At 42.5% G+C, this 18,373-nt stretch overlaps 3 non-coding genes across 3 annotated transcripts; 1 reads left to right on the top strand and 2 right to left on the bottom strand.

Annotated features, from left to right (window-relative positions):
• Positions 1-1,229: 1,229 nt before the first annotated feature.
• Positions 1,230-1,301, bottom strand: Trnad-guc (transfer RNA aspartic acid (anticodon GUC)). The gene has a single exon. It is a non-coding gene; the product is annotated as a tRNA-Asp (tRNA).
• A 5,021-nt stretch (positions 1,302-6,322) lies between these two features.
• On the bottom strand, positions 6,323-6,394 carry Trnad-guc (transfer RNA aspartic acid (anticodon GUC)). The gene has a single exon. It is a non-coding gene; the product is annotated as a tRNA-Asp (tRNA).
• Positions 6,395-12,156: 5,762 nt separating this feature from the next.
• Positions 12,157-12,228, top strand: Trnad-guc (transfer RNA aspartic acid (anticodon GUC)). The gene has a single exon. It is a non-coding gene; the product is annotated as a tRNA-Asp (tRNA).
• The last annotated feature ends 6,145 nt before the right edge of the window (positions 12,229-18,373 follow it).

The raw sequence follows: 18,373 nt of genomic DNA, 5'->3' as shown, positions 1-18,373 counted from the left end.
ATCGCAATGTCAACGAACTGTACAACGAAAACTGTTGATAAATAACTGAAAACTCTGTGTGTAATTAAATTGTTCGTGTCTCGTTCGATTTGTAGTAATTCTAAGCATAAAATAGGACGTTTAGAGGGTGAAATATCGGGCAGGATTTGTATCGTCTTTACCAGGTAGAGACCCTTAACACGATAAACAGAACAAACACCCTTTAGATCCGTATAAGCCGCGATCAATGCGAGCACTTGATGACCCGGCCGAATTTGTTCCGTACCAGGTTTAGGCTTGTTCTGGCTAATCGTTCACGCTGGTGTCAAATAAGGATGTAATAAAATGATACCAGATTCTCCTAAGGCCATTCAAAACCAAGTATTTTAGTATCGAGTGGGTGATTTACGTGTGAACGCGCCCTCTAATTAAGCACGGGTCAAATATTGCTTGGGCCGAATCGTCTCCGTATGATCACGGCTGGACTAGGTGTCAAAGACAATGTTAGCAGCAACACATTCGAATCCGCTTGCCTCGCGATCTCAAGGGACCAATGAATTGTTAGTGTTCTAAGCGAATTCTGGGCCAGTCGGAGCAGGGATGGGTCCCGTATCAAGCTGTGGACTGCAGTCAGGAGATTAAAATCTTATGTCGCGTGTGGCAGCACTCGAGGGCTCCCGTGACAAGCGCAGTCTAGACTAGTCTTAGATTCATTAAAGTAGGCCCGATATATTTGTGATCAAAACCTATTTCTACCACTATGGGGTACCTACATTTTTTTTACAATTACCAGATTTTGCTCTCCGAATCGTGGTTCTTGAATTATACAGCGTGTCCCAGCGAACCCGAAACGTTAACAATCGATTTATTTTTCTTTATTTAACTTCGCGAAAATAACCGTAATATAAAAGTGGATAGTAAGGGCGCGTAGAATGAGCTATAAAGAGAGCGAGAATCGTAGGTCGTAAATCGTACGTGGTAGATTGTAAATTGTAGTCGAAAGAACCCGAAATGCGAATAAATAAAAATGTTCTGGTATTTTCAGTTACCAGGGTTATACAGGAAAAGTTGACTTCGGTTTTGTTTTCTTCGTACTATATGTAAAAGATGTTTTTGACGTGTGGAAAAACTTATGATTTTGCTCGGTGCCGTAATTGCGTATGTTGTCGACAGAAGGTGGTTTATTTGTGCAGCTTGGATCCTTACTAATTCGCTGTTGTGAAAAGCGTGAAGTCTTTGTTAAAAAAATACTCCCCGGCCGGGAATCGAACCCGGGTCTCGCACGTGACAGGCGCGGATACTCACCACTATACTACCGAGGACAGTTGAGACAACTTCGACGGAAATTTCAATACAATGACTAACAGGCGACACAACGAGTAATCGATCATGTCATCGGTTAATCGTAGCATTATTCAAGATGGCCGTTTTCCACGAGATTGTGTTTAAACTCTCCTGCCCGATCTTCCACGCGGTTTACTGCGCTGGAGAATTAATTCTGTTCACAAATATATTTACGAAGAAGAAAAACGAAGACGGTCAAACACACGTAACGAGGTTATCTAGTTCGCTAAACATTTTGGCTTATCGGTTATTTAAAAAAAACTTAAAAGAGGGATTGTGTCCCTGTTATTTATTTGATCGGTAGATTTCGTTTGATTGTTTTCATTGGTGTCCCTTAAAAACCCGTACCACACTACCTGCCGGGAACGAGTTTTAATATCATTGGTTCTAACGACGACGGATTTCCCGATTTCATTTTCAATGAATTCTGCACCCAGAAAGTTTTTTTTTCGATAAAGTCATCAAATGTGTACTAGACATATAGCCTAGGATTCAAAATGGATTGAAAATTTGATGTCGAAACACAATTTCTGATTCTCAGCTGTACAGAAAAAAACAAACAAACATGTTCATGGTTTTTTAAGTGTCTGGAAATAAGTAAGAACCGGTATCTTTCCTGGAAAAGACTGTCTATCCAGACGTTATCAAACACGATTTTTACAACATCGCCGCGTGTGTATATTTTCCGTGTCTGTGACAGACTTCCATTCCAGCATATCTGGATATTTTCCCAGGCCTATGGACAGACAAGGTGTTGATATGATAAGATAAAAACCCTCTATTTACAAATTAAAAGAATTCTAAAATCGAGAATTTATTTTTTTGATACAATTTATAAAATATAAGACGTTTCGATCTCAACCTAGAGATCATCGTTATCACACCTGACGATGATCTCTAGGGTGAAATCGAAACGCCGTGTACTTATATTTTAGATTGTTTCAATAAATTAATTCTCGGATTTTAGAATTCTTTTAATTTGTAAATAGTTGGTTTTTATCTCATAATCTGTTCACCCGACGTTTGAGTGTGGTTATCGTACCGAGGTGTTGATATTTTATCGGGAATGTTTTTCTGTTTCTCTGAAATACATACGTGTATCGAATCTTCTAATTCATTTTCATTACTTTGTACTTAAAATCGAATAAAAAGTGATTAATTCGCGACGGATTTTGTGTGGGAAAGAATCGATATTATACCTAAGGCCAAAAAAATTGATACCTTGTTTCTCCGCTCTGCTGAGCTTAAATGTTGACCCGGCCGGCCGCCTATCTACCCTATACATTACTTTTTTAAAAATCGTGAGCAATTTCACCATAACAGACCCGGCCGCTATAGAAATGAACTGTTTATAAATTTTATCATATTTTACAAAAATCACCCGGCCGCTGCGGAGAAACAAGGTATCGTTTTTGTTTAGCCTAAGCCTCGCCTTTTACACTATCAATCCGCTCGGGATTCGAAGTAGGGATTAAAAAACTTCATCAACGTTCGTCTTGCACCGATTCTAGGGTTGAAAGCAAGTAAGTTTATTGAACTCTGTATTTTCGGTACGGATTTTGTTTCTCAACCAAAAAAAAAAGAAAATTCCTAGGACGAAATGGAAGAAAATTTGAATGAAAAAAATTTGAAAACGGATTACGATCAAAGGCGTTTTAAAATGCGAAAGGAACGGGGGAAAATACTTTTTCTCGTTCGTTCGAGTATTTTCCGCATGAAATCTCGGAAGGACAAATAATAAAACGAGGAGTGAAAGAAGTGTCGAATTGAATTGACGGGAAAAAAACCGAACTCGTTTTGCGAATCTTTAGATCGAAAATCAAGCCGGGAAAAATCGAGAAAACGCGATTTCGTTGCAGAAACTTTGATGGCGGATGATATTGAAATGTGTACATTATGTACGAGATTTTATCCTCGATAGCGATCGACGACGGATCCGCACTAGAAGACAGTAGTTCTGAAAAAAAGGCTCGATTGTCTGAACCCGGCTTTTATCACATTTTACTCTGTTTTTTTTTTTAGAGTTTTAGCGATCGTAGTTCTAGAGAAAGGCGACGAACGAATGCCCATTACGGAGCGCCCCGTTTTTTGTTTGCTTGCTTGTTCAAAAAGGAGGAGCGACTCCGGTGTCCGTACATAAATCGAATTATATGTTATTGCCATTTGCGCGCCGTTCCCAGGAGAGCGAGCTGATAAAACAACCGTACCTAGAAAAAAAAGACGCTTTCATTTGTGTTAGTTCATATATAATGCATGAACGTCCTCGATGCTAATACTATCATTGACTTGTCGAGTATGTTAGATAGATTAGGACTTGGATTTGTCTGGGGAATGGGTGTGGAGCGTGAGGTGTAAGAGGGAATGGAGAGACTCGTCGGAGAATGGATGAAAGAACGATCGGATAGAGACGGTGACAGCCTAGAGGTAGATGAAAGGCTGGTAGAGGAGAGAGATAGGGAGAGAAGGGAGTAAGGTGGGATTGGAGGGGTGTGGACGGATTGCGGAAGAGAGAAATGATGTGCAACGCGATGCGAAAGTCCACCAGCACTTGGATGGAGAGTGGAGGGAGAGATGTGAGAGTATATGAGGCAGAGATGGAATCAGAGAGAGGGCTGAACAGGGACAGCCAGGGCGAGGACATAAATGGGAGAAGGAGAGTCCGGAGGGAGAGGGGTGGAGAAGAGAGGGAGAGACTATAGTGTGTTAAGAATGAGGATATATGGGGGAGACGGAAGGAGAGAGAAACTGTTATAAACGGTTGTTAAGTATATGAATTCACTGACAGCGAACACGTGATAATTGTATATAATCATACCTGACGTTTCTACATTATCGTCTGCTCGCAGTTTGTGTGTGATTATATCGTCTGTTACTGGAACTACTGACAGCGCGCAGTCAGACGACCGCACCACCGCCGCCACGCATCTCGCATCAGGAGACCATCTAGAAAAAAAAACCCACTTTTCCCCGCGTTAACTGTTTTTAAGCGGTGCTTGAGATAGAGTGGTCAGCTTCTAGGGAATCATCTGACGACATTTCAACGAACTTGCTTCTAGGTAAAACATATAACTCAGGAGCAGATCCAATTCTCACAACGTGGCATAAGAAAGTTACACGTACAGTGGCCATCTATTGCCAGCCATTTTGTTCTAGAATCACTTTAGATGCTTGCTTTTTTCATAATACCTTTCCCTCTACGGCGCGCGCGCATTTATACAACTAGGCCTCGGATTCTTTGACCCCCTCCCTGGTAATTATGAGGCCAGAGGAAAATCCTGCCACTATCACTAGGATTCGAACCCACGAACCACGCTGGGTACAGGTGATCGAATGAACAGGCAGTTCTGTTCATATGTAACCATATATCTGTTATGTATATCAAAATAAGGGATTTACCTCGTCGGAAAATCTTGAACTGTTCGAAAATATGAATTGGTCCCTTGACGATATGGATATACCTAGCTTACATGATTCCGCCATTACTTGAATATCAGGGGAGAGAGGAGTGCGGCAGGGATGAGATCTGTATCCATCAAAGCGAGGAGTGCGGCAGGGATGGGATCTGTATCCGTCAAATAACTCTAAATAAGGTTTTATAATAACTGAGACTGAGTATTATTGGGGATGTGTTCTCTTCTCTGGCCTTCGTGTCTCTCGAGTCGGTGTCAGTGGATGACGAAAAAAGATCCAAACAATCAGGAACAATTGACGATGAAATAATGAGAAAACTTCAGGAACGGATGGAATCAAAGATAAATTCTCTTATAGGATTTAGAGAGCAGAGAGAGAGAGTGAGAGAACCACCGCCGCCGCCGCGTGACGACTCGTCTGCAACAGATCTGAGATCGAGCGCGTCGCCGCCGCCGCATCGAACGCAGTGCACTTTATTCTGAAAAATACAAGAAATACAAGGGTTCAAGAAACGATATTTAAATGTATTTTTGTAACGATGAAGACGACGCTTGGATACAAGAAATACCAACAATATGAATATAAGTATAAAAGGAATACAAGGTTATAAAGAATAAAGAAAAGATATTTGAATGTATTTACCAAGAGATTTACAGCGATATGAAAGTAAGAAAATACAGAATACTGAAATTTGAGTAAGTCGGCTACAAGAAGTATGGAAATCTGGAAGAAACACCGTTTATTGAAACCAATAGACGCGGAGCCGACCAACAATACAAATAAGTATATGCGACAGAAAGAGTGAAGGAATCAATTAGCTTATGCTGATATAAATACAAAGGTAGCTTATCGCGAATTCACGTCGTGGCGATGATAGCGGGGGTTAGGGGGTTAACAATGATTAATCAATTGCGTAGAGTTCACTAGAGTGTCAGTTTGTTTGTTCGTGATTGAATAATCAATTTACAAAAAGCTGCCCGTTTCTTTTTATCCACTCAAAATCTTACTCTCCGCGTGTAAATTCGTATAAACGGATTTTCCTTTTCTGAGAACTGGAGTTTGATAACCGGACGATAATGGTGGTTGGATGATGGCGGCGGTGGTGGAGGATCTATTCATTCAGCAACCACACGTGTAAGGAGATTTTAACCCGTACCGCTAAGAGCTATATCCAATATCCAGTATATCCAATCTACGCTCGGCTTTACTCAGGTTACAGTCTTTTTATACGACGAAATGCTTAGATTTATTTCATATAAATCCATGAACGGAATATTTATTAATCAATCTCAACTCGATCGTCTCTTTCCGAGTCTCTCAAGTCGATGACGGCGCTTTTTTTAATTATGATTAGATTTTTAAGCCATCCGATATTTTGAAAGTATCATCCCGACTTATGATTCAGAAGCTTCCGATATTGCCGAGATGATAACGTATTCGCCTTTTCAATTCTGATAGTAGCAGACTCCACCCTTTATTAGAAGGAGGAAATGTTAAAACACTGAGTTGAGGACACTTGGCATCTTCTTATGAAAAATGAAAATAAAGGAAAGAAAAGATGAGGTTCCGAGGGCATAACAAAAATTGCCTCCCCGGCCGGGAATCGAACCCGGGTCTCGCACGTGACAGGCGCGGATACTCACCACTATACTACCGAGGACTGATGACCAATAGGTTGGAATTCTTTACAAAATGACCATTGCTCAACGTCACAAAGACAACACAATGACCTAAGCTCGAATTGAATTGACTTCGCATTCATACATATTAAATCGAATTGCCTTCATAACAACCTGTGACATGACGGACAAAAGCAATTCAGACGATCTATAGATCCGAACATGATAATGACGTCATAAGGGGATTCCACATCTTTTCTACCATCATCTATCGACGTCGTTAATTAAAGATCTGGTATAATTCATTTTCTTTTCGGAATGAGATGGAGGTAGAAAAAAATTCGCGTTGCGGTGAACACCGAGGCGATGGTTTGACATATTACCCCTTGTTAAATGTAACCGACTGGCCACCGCGGCGCTGTATCCGTCAGAGAAGCTGGATTATGTCCCCAGATGCGGCATGTCAGTTTCCCTTAATTTTCCGATCATTTCACGGTCGAAGCAAATAACATCATTAGACGCGGCGCGCGATCGCTCGGTTCTCTGCTGACCGATGTCCAGCTGCAGCATGCTAGTAAATATCGCCACGACAGCGCGGTAGAATTTATCGGTCAAAACTTGACAAATGACCACGTCAAACCACGGCCAAACCGCAGAAAACATCACCGTCACTTTCTTACCGCGCTAGAGTATTGTTCACGGTGTAATGGCCGGCGGCGGCTTTCTTTTTTATGAGAAAGCACAAGGTATTTGATTAAGCCCGATCGCTCGTTCGTTCGCTGGCAGATAAACTATTACTGACCCACGCCGCGCGCCGCTAGCCGACTGTATTCATCGACGTGTGAAGGGTTAATTTATCTTATTTCCGCCGTTAGTTTTTCGTAATGTCGGTGTAAATCGACGATCGGAAAAAGTTGCGGTCGCGAATCGCGCATAAAAATCCTATCATAACCGGAAAAATATTGATTAATTGTCTGATTGTATATTACTGATATAAACGATGTACATATAATCACACGTTCACCGCTGGACACAGTCGGGAAATTGAGGAATGGGGAAATTGAAAACTACCGACCCAGTTTACACAGCGAGTTCTCGGTGGAACTTTTACTTAAATTAGTTCGTTTTCCAAAATTTTCGAGCATAATTTAGGAATTTAGAAACTGTAAAAACTCATACGCGTTTAGAGGGGCACCTTGCGCTGTCATCCGGGTAGTTCAGGGCACCTTGCACTGTCATCCGGGTAGTTCAGGGCACCTCGCGCTGTCATCCGGGTAGTTCAGGGCACCTTGCGCTGTCATCCGGGTAGGTCGGAGCACCTTGCGCTGTCATCCGGGTAGTTCGGGGTACCTTGCACTGTCATGCGCGTTTTGAGGGGCATCTTGCACTGTCATCCGGGTAGTTCAGGGCACCTTGCGCTGTCATCCGGGTAGTTCGGGGCACCTTGCACTGTCATCCGGGTAGTTCGGGGTACCTTGCACTGTCATCCGGGTAGTTCGGGGTACCTTGCACTGTCAAGAGCACTTTCTAGGGGGAGTAAGTTCGTGTCGAAATCGACTGGGTGTAGATCAAACTGCGCATTGATATTGAAAGCGACATTATGAAGTGTTTGACGAAGAGTCAGATTTGATATTTACGATCTCCGTTATAATGATAACCGTTCAGTAGTTCTAGTCGTGTGTGTCGCGCACACCTGAGACTCGTTCCACCAGGAGTGAGAAGGGACAGATGAGATTTCGATTGAAACAAGAGAAACCGTCCATTTCTGACCATTAAGTGAAATTGATTGAACACTATACATCATGCGTTCAGTGTAACATAATGTCATATAATATATGTATATCAATGAACTGAAGTAACCGCCTCTGTCTGTATTTGGCAACATAGAGTATATATCAGGTCATGACCTTGCAATCGCCCACTCCTCTTCTGTCCTCCTCCTACTTTGTCTATCATTCTATCCTCTATCTTTCGCTGGTCTTCTCCTGACTTCTAAGGTCCATTCAAGCTTCCACGCATGCTATATCATTTCACTGGTCTCTTGTTCAATAACCCTCATCTCTCTTTCCCCTCCCTCTCTTCCATCTCGATGTAAATCCCATTCTCTACTCCCTTCCAATCCTCACTTCCTCACGCATCTTTTTCTCCTCTCTCCTTTCCACTGCGATAGTACGTAAGTACTTTGTTCACGTTACCCGTGTTTTTCCATGACTCATCCCCACTCTCTCTCTCTCTCTCTCTCTCTCTCTCTCTCTCTCTCTCTCTCTCTCTCTCTCTCTCTCTCTCTCTCTCCTCTCTCTCTCTCTCTCTCTCTCTCTCTCTCTCTCTCTCTCTCTCTCTCTCTCTCTCTCTCCTCTCTCTCTCTCTCTCTCTCTCTCTCTCTCTCTCTCTCTCTCTCTCTCTCTCTCTCTCTCTCTCTCTCTCTCTCTCTCTCTCTCTTCTCTCTCTCTCTCTCTCTCTCTCTCTCTCTCTCTCTCTCCTCTCTCTCTCTCTCTCTCTCTCTCTCTCTCTCTCTCTCTCTCTCCCTTCTCCCTCCCTCTCTTCTCTCTCTCTCTCTCTCTCTCTCTCTCTCTCTCTTCTCTCTCTCTCTCTCTCTCTCTCTCTCTCTCTCTCTCTCTCTCTCTCTCTCTCTCTCTCTCTCTCTCTCTCTCTCTCTCTCTCTCTCTCTCTCTCTCTCTCTCTCTCTTTCTCTAACTTTCTAAACTCGATTGTCACGTAATGATATCTAAAAGCGGAGAGACTCTTCCGTTTTACGTACGTATAAAATTACGAAAATCATATCGTAAAAGGTAAAAATGATAACAAGAAGTTTTGAGAAATAGTGATAATATTTCATCCGAATAGAGATAATTGAAATACAGTCATGGCATTGCGCGTACTGTCTGAAAAAAGTTTACTTTAGACAAGGGTGGGGCACCATGAATGTTTCTTGCTTGATTTAATTTCATTTCGTTCGGATGTTGGTTTCCCGAGACTATCCCGATTGGATCGTGTTCATACCTCTGCACGACGGGAGCGCGGCCTTCGAAGTGTTATACCAGCACACTATCAGTAACCAGCAGGACTCGAAACCGCTTGTCACTATAGCGCTGATCTTGTTTTTTCCAAGACTTACCCTATTAAATAGTTAATCTCGACCGCAACCTTTGAAATGTTGCCAGCACCCTGGAGAAATGAATTACCTTTGAATATATAACGAGGACCCATGTTCCCAATGCAGAAAAAGGTAGTCAAAGTCATCATCTCTACCTAGCCAGTCGGCTAGCCAGCCATACATCTCTCACTCTCTCTCTTCAAGATGCTGGTGGTGTTTGACTGTATGACGTATTTCCGTCTCTCTCTATATAATGATACAAATCGTCTGCGACTACGTAGTTTCGATTAATCAGACGATCTTTGCGAATTGCTAGTTTATCTGCTGTGAGTCTTCTAATTAGGACAGAGATGAAAAGATGTGACGCTTAATGAATAAAATATCACTAATCACCCCCTCACTCCCGTCTCTCGATCTTCCACCTTCTGCTATATGCCTCTCCCGATTCTCCCTCTCTCGTCCTGTCACCTTCTCTGCCTCTCTCGATGCCTCTCTCCCATCTCACCACTCTCCAACCTCTCTGCATCTCACTCGCTCTCTCCCAGCCCGACTCACAATCTCCTCTCTCCCTCCCTCCATCCATCCCTCTCCCCTCTCCCTCTCTCTCTCTTTCCCCTCTCCCCTCTCCCTCTCTCTCTTCCCCTCTCTATCTTTCCCCTCTCCCTCTCTCTCTTCCCCTCTCTATCTTTCCCCTCTCCCATCTCACCACTCTCCTCCCTCTCTGCATCCCACTCGCTCTCGCCCAGCCTGACTCTCAATCTCTTCTCTCTCCATCCCTCCCTCTCCCCTCTCCCTCTCTCTCCCCTCTCTCTCTTTCCCCTCTCCCTCTCTCTCGCCTCTCCCCTCTCCCTCTCTCTCCCCTCTCTCTCTTTCCCCTCTCCCTCTCTCTCTTTCCCCTCTCCCTCTCTCTCCTCTCTCCTGTAGTAACGAGTGAAAAGCTTAGAACACAAAGATTACCAGGTACAAAAGTATCAAACTCATTGGGTTTTTAGTGAACCCAATTCTAGCAGCAGCACTGATCCTTCTCGATGATGAACCAACCTCACAATCTGCGGCAGGTATGCGATATGCCATAAACATCGTAAAGATCGGTTTAATCTTGGTTAATTAATAGAGACCAATCGCGTCGCATCGACCAGCAAGATGATTAAGCGTTGAAATATCGTAAACATCTTGAAATATTTCATCGTTGAGTGTCTCGTCCGAGTCGTGAATTCCGAGCATTCCGACTGGAATTCCGTTTGAAACTACAGAGATCAGGGATTGGAATTTTAATCGTTGGAATTTCGTAGAGCTGATAACAACATCACGTGCCGTGTACACTGGCGCAAATAACTTCACCAAAAAGCTCGAATGATTGGTTACCGCAATCCCACCAGACGGCGTGACGAACACTAAGTCATAGTTTTTTCCTCATACTGATTCTTGGATTAGATCATTATCGATCGAAGTTTTGAACTGATTATCAAATTTTTGTGCGGTAGAATATCTGGAAAAGTGACAAAACGCTGTGCACTGACTTTACAGATCTAACTGCGAAGAAATCTATCTAAATACTGATTATTTATAATCTTAAATCCGACCATTGGGCTTTAGATAGGAAAAATCGTTGTTAAGTTTAGGTTATATATTCAATCCACGTCTGCATAATTCTAGTCGCTATTGGTAACAACATCATTGAGGTACAACAATTAAAACCGTTTTAAGCGATGACAGACGAACCGGAAGTGATCGCGTTTATTTTACGATGTTAAATTTTGTCGCGTGAAAAATTGTTCGTAATTTCGACATCGTCGTCGCCGGAGCCGACTGTGAGATGCCGTCTCTTGCATCCGAGAAATATCCGTAAATTTCAATAATAAAAACCAATTAACTTCTACTTAATCAGCGTGCACTGAGAGAGTTCTGTACGTGCGTTGATTAATCGCCGAACGCCATTAGCATTTGGAACTAGCGGAGATTTCTGAAATTTATTTCATTTCTTCGCTTAGTTGTTTACAACGATAGTAAAAGTCTTCACTTCGAGTGTTTCGGTAGCTTACCGTCTGCTGCTAGAATGGTTCATCTGGTAACGGTCGAGATATTTGAAATTTGAAAAAAACATAGCAAAGAGAATTTCGATCGTTCGCTGGCCAATTCTTAAATAAAATTCAGCGAATTCCAGCACTGGTAATCGAGTTTGAATTGCGTCAGTCTGAGCTGCCATTCTCCAGCGGCGCGTCACTAATCCTGCTCGTCGAACCGTTTTGTTAGTTCGCATTTTATGCCCCGCCGAACGAACAGGAAAATATACTCTTGCTAAAATGCTAATCAAAGAACTGAAACGACGAATGTAACAGTTCACCTGCTCGCGTTCCAATCGAAAACATCGTCTTTATTATCTGCAGTCTTTCTTTGCCTCCGAGTTTTGTTTCTATTTTTCCAAACAGAAGAAATATCTTTACAGAAAAGCTCTTTGCTCGCTTTGGTATGACGTCATTAGCATTCGTTGACCTAGATAAAGACATAGCACAATTTTTGGATTTTGAAAATTTTGCGCATTTCATTGTATTGGCCGTTTTCTATTCGGGAAATACATTATGTCTCTTAACTGCGGCAAAGTTGAGACTGGTAAAATTCTACCCTGAGTTGGTGTCAAATACTGAGTTAAAGTTTGTTTAAAGTCTGATTGCAAAATGTTGGAAGACTGATTGGAAAATGCAACAACAGTCCTCGGTAGTATAGTGGTGAGTATCCGCGCCTGTCACGTGCGAGACCCGGGTTCGATTCCCGGCCGGGGAGATCTTTTTCATAAAGATTATTCAAAGACTTCACGCTTTAAAAACAGTGAATTGGTAGGAAGGATCCAAGCTGCATGACGTGCACTGACATTTTTTTTGTGGGGACGAATACAAAATCCTTTACGTCACGGTTGAGAACCCGGATACAACCACGCACTTCGCCCCCACAATGCAATCGCTCAGTGAGTAACAGCCAATCAGCAAAGGTTACAGGATGGCGGTAAGTTTGTGGTCGTGTTTGACCACAGCTTCGCCGGCTGATAAGCTCAATCAACACAGGCGACGAACACACACCTGGTAAGCAACTGATAAAACACAAAACAGCCGACCGACTCGTCTCTGCGTCGTCTGATAAGTCACACAATTCGCTTATCACCCTAAAGGTCTTACCTTTAGTAATTACCTGAGATAAACACGTGTTCTTTGATCGCGTCTGCTGCGTTCAGCCGTTGGTTACACTAACCGCGCGCGTGTATCGTATCGTTTCATCTCAGAGCGATATACTTACCTTTCATACCGACAAGTCTTATCAACGTCTTACCTTTTAACCCCGTCGCCCGCTCTCCCTTCTCCAAACCTAAGAGTGAATATAAGATGTAATATAATATTTGATTTTACAGATTACACGATTTCACATAGTCGAATTTCATGAAATCCTTAAGCTAGAAACATGAATAACGGACAAACAGGATTATTATATATTATGCGTGGTTTCATGGATTTATTTATCAAAACCATTTGTTTGTTTGTGATGATACCACAGTGAGAAAAGGCTTCATGTAAGTCTCTTCAGATATGCAGAGTAAAAGTTTAATTTCATTATCTAAAAACAGTAAAGTTTGAATTGAAAATATGAAATAACCGATAGCAAATAAAATATCTTTAAATTGTTTGGAAGCTTGTTCTTGGTCCTAGCTCTTGTAGAATTGCGACAATTTTCTGTTCATTTCTTGCTTTTTTCCTTTCATCAAAGACCAATCTGAACTCGCTCCGTAGTCACGTGACCAGCCTCGTTTCTAATGCTTAATTTATTCAATCACCACCACGAATTACCGGCTAGACCGGATATCCGGTAGCTTTCATTATGAAAATCTTTATTCTCTTTATTAACAATTACCAGAGCCCCCTAGCTACAGTCAGCGGTACTAATCGATTCTTCAGATAACTAGCGATCGAGTCTTCAGATGTATTAATCTATCCCCCTAGCGGATATCGACTGTACTAATTGAGTATAGATTGTTTTGATAAACGCGTTACCCTCGTGGCTGTTTGGTGTACTGAGACTATCGCCCCCTAGTGGATATCGGAGGAACTGATAACCGATTCGCTGCGATATAGGTTGATGACGGCAAAGATTTCTAAAAATCTGGGGTCGGAAAGAAGGTACCCCCAGAACCAAAAGCGTAATAGGAATGTGTGCTGTGTGATTAAGTGATGAAAATAAGGGAAGACTTTGAGAAGAGAGTTTGAAATAACCGTAAAAAACCATCTTGTATCGAGTTCAAAAATGCGTCCCGAATTCGGGATTCGAACCCGAGTCGCGTACAACAAGGTAAGCGTGCAGCTGACCTCAATCACCCGAATCGCATTCCGGCGTCGGATCCCCAATCCTCGCCTGCCACAGTCGAGTGAAGGCGAATTAACTTATCTCTCGAGAAACTTTTTGTTATTGTTCAATTTCAAAAGCGACACCGAGTCATCGATGACGTCATCACGTGTTGTTGTTATTCATTAAACGCCGAATTTGAAATTGATCGCGAATCGGCGGCGTCACGTGGTTTGATATCATATCGGGTTGCGTTATCACGCACTCTATCACGCATGCATGCACGCACACATGTTGCGGGTTCCGACTGGAAGGGGAAGCTACGGGTAAGACTCGCCTACGGATTTATTAACGAAGACTTTAGTAGTTGTCCCGTTGTCCGGGATATATGAAACAAACTCCACCAGCCGTGTCTATTTTCCTATCTGCTTTTGTCCGATATAGGAAAGAAAGTTACACCTGTCGATAACACGAGAGGGCGTTGCGAAAAAAACGAATCGTGTCATCACATAATAAAACAGTTGGCTTTCATTCACATTTCATTCACAACAAAGACTTCCGGTTCTACAGTTTTAGGCAAAGCTTCGTCAAAATAAGTCCGTTGCGAATGTTTTTTTCACCGAATATGTGGAACTAATAGACTGGTTACCGGTCAACTCGATTCAATCATCGATATATTCAGATCCAAAACGACTTTGTTGTTCCTTAATATTGGGTAATTTATATGATGTTAAGCATATATTTTGTCATTTTTCAAAGCGCCAAGTTGTTTTACTTGTTTCATTAACAAAATAGATATGTATATCCGGGGAGCGGCGGCCAATTCCTACGCGTGGTCTTTCTCACAATTAACTCATCAAAGTCAGTCGAAAAAAAACACTGTTCACCGCGCATATATAACAACATAAACCATGTACGGTTCTATGATCGGAACTCAACTGGGAAATCTACTGGAATCCTTCACTACTGCGCTTGAATGATGCTAGGAATATACAATTGAGAGATATAGAGAGAGGGAGGGAGGGAGAGAGATATAGAGAGAGGGAGGGAGGGAGAGAATTCGGGTTGAGTGGGAAGAAAACGGATGGGACATGAGGGATAGTTTAGCTGAGATTAGGAAATAAAAGGGGAAAGAGTGAGAGTGAGAGGGCGAGATGGAGTGAGAGGAAGAGGGAGAGTGAGAGGGGGAGAGGGAGAGGGAGAGAGAGGGAGAGGGAGAGGGAGAGGGAGAGTGAGAGGGAGAGAGGGAGAGAGAGAGAGAGAGAGAGAGAGAGAGAGAGAGAGAGAGAGAGAGAGAGAGAGAGAGAGAGAGAGAGAGAGAGAGAGAGAGAGAGAGAGAGAGAGAGAGAGAGAGAGAGAGAGAGAGAGAGAGAGAGAGAGAGAGAGAGAGAGAGAGAGAGAGAGAGAGAGAGAGAGAGAGAGAGAGAGAGAGAGAGAGAGAGAGAAAGAGAGGGAGGGAGAAAGCGGAGAGAGAGAGAGAGAGAGAGAGAGAGAGAGAGAGAGAGAGAGAGAGAGAGAGAGAGAGAGAGAGAAGAGAGAGAGAGAGAGAGAGAGAGAGAGAGAGAGAGAGAGAGAGAGAGAGAGAGAGAGAGAGAGAGAGAGAGAGAGAGAGAGAGAGAGAGAGAGAGAGAGAGAGAGAGAGAGAGAGAGAGAGAGAGAGAGAGAGAGAGGGGGAGGGGGAGAGAGGGGGCGGGAAACAGTGAGGAGGAAGCCGGAAACAGTGAGAGGGAGAGAGGGAACAGGAAGTGAGAGAGGAAGTGAATTGTGTATTGAAAATAACATGTAAAAATATAATAAGTATTCTAAACTCGTCTGTTGTAGATCGATCGGTGAAACAATCATATATTGCACCCTCGGCCGCACTACACACAGTGATACCGTACAATGAAACAGAAAAAAAACCACCACCAGCAATAAGCGCGTCCCGTTACCAAATACAATTTGTAGAAATTGCGAAAAAACCCAGCACATGGATGGATGGAAGGGTAGAATCTTAGAAAACAGTCTTCGCACAATTCCTAGTGATAAAATCACCAAATTGGCGCCGGATCCAAAATATTCTAAATGTTTTCTTTTCACTCGTGGTGGAAATTTTTGCTTGTATAGAAATCTACATTGCTCTCATTCAAATGGACACCAGTCTACGAGTCGTCGGGAACCCGTCTATTTATCTCCGGTCTCAATTTGTGAGAGATCAGTCTTTAAGCATCAGGATAACCGATCATTCTGTCAGGAGACTATATGAGGATACCAGTCTATGTCTGGACACCGGTCTATAATTATCCGGACGCCAGTCTAAGAGCGGGAGAAAGTTTCTAACACGTCAACCGCCAACGTAACGCGAGTCGTTGCGGCAAGTTGACCTATCACGTGACGATCAAGCGCAGCGGAGCAGACGAGATACGTAGGTATATAATCGCGACGTAAAGTAACGTCACGTAGAGATAGAGAGTCCGCGACGGCGTCTAACGTTCTAACGTCAACGTGCTGTGTCGTTTGATTATAACAACGCTAGTTTAACTACGTTTAAACGTCAACGCATATAACGTCAGCAAAAACGCTCTACAAAGCGTAACTAGCGACTCAACTGGACTGAACGCTTTTAACGTCAAAAACCTACGTTTTTGTACATATTTATATAACGTAAAAGTTCGTACGTGCATCACGTAACAATACGTAACAATGGTGAGTTGGCAATTCGTGAATTTAAGCGTTGTACTGTTTTTAATCGTGGTCGTTGTGGTCGAGTCGTCTGCCGCTGCGGCCGAGAAGCGTAACTTCGGAGCAGACGATCAGGAATTCCACGGCGGATCGTCCCACGCTAACTTACAACATTGGAAAAACGAAATTTCGCCGATAACGACAAGGCCGATGACAGCTTCACGGGGGGTCACGGCAAGTTCCAAGCGTGGAAGAAGAAAAAACGTGCCGGCCTCGACGCCGATGAAGGGTCGGTTTTCGGAGCCGCCCACCCGTTTCAAAATTGGAATAAAAAACGAGCGTTCGCCGGCGACGATTTGAGCGAGATTTTCGCAAACTCCGATGCCGACAAGTTCCAGAGTTGGAAGAGGAAACGCGGTTTCGCCGGCGGCGACGAGGCGTTCGGATCCGATACCAAATTCCAAAATTGGAACAAGAAACGCAGTTTCGGCGCGGGCGATAGCGGGTTCGAATCCGACTCGGACGGCAAGTTTCAAAAATGGAAGAAAGCGATTTTGCGGAAACGTTTCGGCGGCGGCAAGGGCAGTTTCGGGGCCGGCGGTAACGCGCGTATGCAACAGTGGAAGAACTATTTCGCCCGCCCGCTGCGATTCGGCGCCCAAACCGCGGACGGATTCGACGGCGCTCCGACCCGCTATCAGACCTGGCACGATTAACTCTAAAGCAGAAAATTAAAGCCACGACGAGTACCGAAATTACTATCAGTTCATCATAATTATTATTATTATGATTATTATTATTACTGTTATAATGATTACTATCAATATCTCATGTGTTTTTGTAACGCGAAGAAATGTTACAAACTTGGAAAATGTAAAAAAAAAGTTTGGAAAGAAAACTCGGAAAATTTAGAAAAACATTTTGAAGGTAACGAATAATAAATACTTCCGGTGCGCACGGATGTCCGGAACCGCGTGATAGGTGATTAGCGTTGGACTGCGGCCGGCGGTAAGAACAACCCGACTTCCGGAATAGTGACTTGTGGGATATTCCGATGAATAAGCCGCGTTTGGATTTAGAAAAAAGAACTAATTTGGGGCAAGTATAGAATTAGTACTGACCACGTGATTTATTAGAAATTCGAAAAAAAATATTACCGAACTTTTATTAGACGTAATTTTAGATTTACAGATTTTAGTGTTGTAGATCGATTTAGAATTAGTGAAGGAAAGGCATTTTTACAAAGATTTCGAACTAACGAAAAATGAAATTTCATGAAATTTTAGAACTGGCGAAAAAACAATTTTACAAAGATTTAGAATCAGCGAAAAAGCAATGATTTCACGATGATTTAGAACTAGTGAAAACGTAAGTTAACTTACGAAAAAAACAAATTTCACGAAGATTGAGAGCCAGAAAAAAAAAGATTTTGCAAAAGGCTTAGAACTAGCGGTAAAGTGTTCGCAAGACGTAGAGCTATATATGGAGTAAAAATAGTAGAAATCATTTATTCTTGAAAAATTCAGAACATCACTATTCTATCATTCCTAGGCCCCTCGATGTGTGTAGAATAGATAATTCTCTAAGCGACAATTTGTATTCAGTAATTAATTAAAAAACTTCATATTCTCAACATCATTACGTTTACTTAAATTCGTTGTTAAAAAATACTAAATCCTAGAAATTGTATGTTGTCTTAATGATTATCGTTGATGAGAAGTTCATCAAAATATTAAATCTTTAAAAGAGCCTATTTTTGTCCGTCGTTTCGAAGAATGCGAGTTGATAAGATACATTTTACTGATTCTTTGCTGATTTCATCATCGAAATAAAGAACGCCCCTTAGCGGCGGCGGTGAGTAATATTCTTGTTATATTCAATGCAGTTCGTCTTATTTTTTTCTCTGAATATTTTCGACTTAATCTAAAAACAGAAATTG

Source organism: Tubulanus polymorphus, chromosome 10, assembly GCF_964204645.1.
Source record: "Tubulanus polymorphus chromosome 10, tnTubPoly1.2, whole genome shotgun sequence".
Lineage (NCBI taxonomy): Eukaryota > Metazoa > Nemertea > Palaeonemertea > Tubulaniformes > Tubulanidae > Tubulanus > Tubulanus polymorphus.
The sequence above is the reverse complement of the archived record's forward strand: the minus strand, read 5'-3'. Positions and strand labels throughout refer to the sequence as shown.